The sequence below is a fragment of the Nicotiana attenuata genome, chromosome 7 (assembly GCF_001879085.1).
Source record: "Nicotiana attenuata strain UT chromosome 7, NIATTr2, whole genome shotgun sequence".
Lineage (NCBI taxonomy): Eukaryota > Viridiplantae > Streptophyta > Magnoliopsida > Solanales > Solanaceae > Nicotiana > Nicotiana attenuata.
The window spans coordinates 93,954,405-93,955,746 of record NC_031995.1 but is presented as its reverse complement, the minus strand read 5'-3'; positions in this window follow the sequence as shown (position 1 = coordinate 93,955,746).

Sequence of the window (1,342 nt, the reverse complement as noted above, 5' to 3'; positions counted from 1 at the left end):
AGTTTTGAACATGTAGTTCAAACACTTGAAAGTATAAAGTCAATGGTATGTGCAATCAGTTTTCGATATCTTATATGTCTAGCATGACATGAAAACTTGATATGCATCTAAAGTCTATTATATGGCTTATATGACTTAAAAATCCTTGAAGGATTTAAATTGCTTAAAGCATATAGAATTCATGGTCATGAAGTACTACATCCTCAATGCAATTTGTGCACAAATGTATCTTGCTATAACTATATGCATGATAATATGATAGCAAGAGTTTTCACCTCTATGTGAAGATATTGAACTGACGATTCCAACAAGATCATATGAAGACAATCCATCTCTATCAAGAATGATGATTTCAGGGTGCAATATATTCATTCAAGTTAATATGGCTGATTTGTTTATCAAATATCTACCAAAGATCTTTTGAAGATGGTGCACAAGATTGGAATGCAAATGCTTAAGGATGTGAAGTGATGCTCTCATGAGGGGGAGTTAATACGCGTTGTACTCTTTTTCCCTTACAAGGTTTTGTCCCACTGGGTTTTCCTTGCAAGGTTTTTAACGAGGCAACCGAAAGGCATATTATTAGATATGTGTACTCTTTTTCCTTCTCTAGAATTTTTTTCCCACTGGGTTTTATTTTAGTTAAGGTTTTAACGAGGCACATTATCAGTTGAATAGACATTCAAGGGGAAGTGTTATAAATAGAATTTTATTTATGGTGAATGTCTATATTTAGAGAGATTCTAGGGTTTATTACTTGGTGGCTAAGTCACCCTCTCCCTATAAATAGAGGGTTCTATTCCATTGTAACTCATCCCAAATCAATAAGAATTCTCTCTCTCTACTTTTCTGTGCAATACTCTTCTTCTTCTTTTATTGTTTTATAACAAAAATTAAGTTAATTAATCTATTTATTAGCCTTGTGCACTAGGTAACGACTTTACCTGTCAATTTGAGCGTTCCCGGCTTCTCTTAACTATGAAGATACCTTATTTATAGCCTTTAAATTCATCTATAGTACATTTTCTTTAACGTTTCAAAGGAACAAGAATTGTATATAATGCATTTGATTTATAACTAATTAATGCATGTCCGTTGAAGAAAACATTGAAAAACTTAAAGATAAAAGGGATATGTTGTTTGGCTTTTTTTTCCAACCGGTTTAATTAATTTTCTTATTAAGTCAATTTTTTCAATCGCGGCTGATATGTTGATACTGTATGAAAGATACATTTTGTACTAATAACAAATTATTACTACTTCAAAATAGTTCAACATTAAGTCAACTTTCAGATAAATGGAGTAGCTTATTAAAATCACAATGGTTTAGATAACATGACCT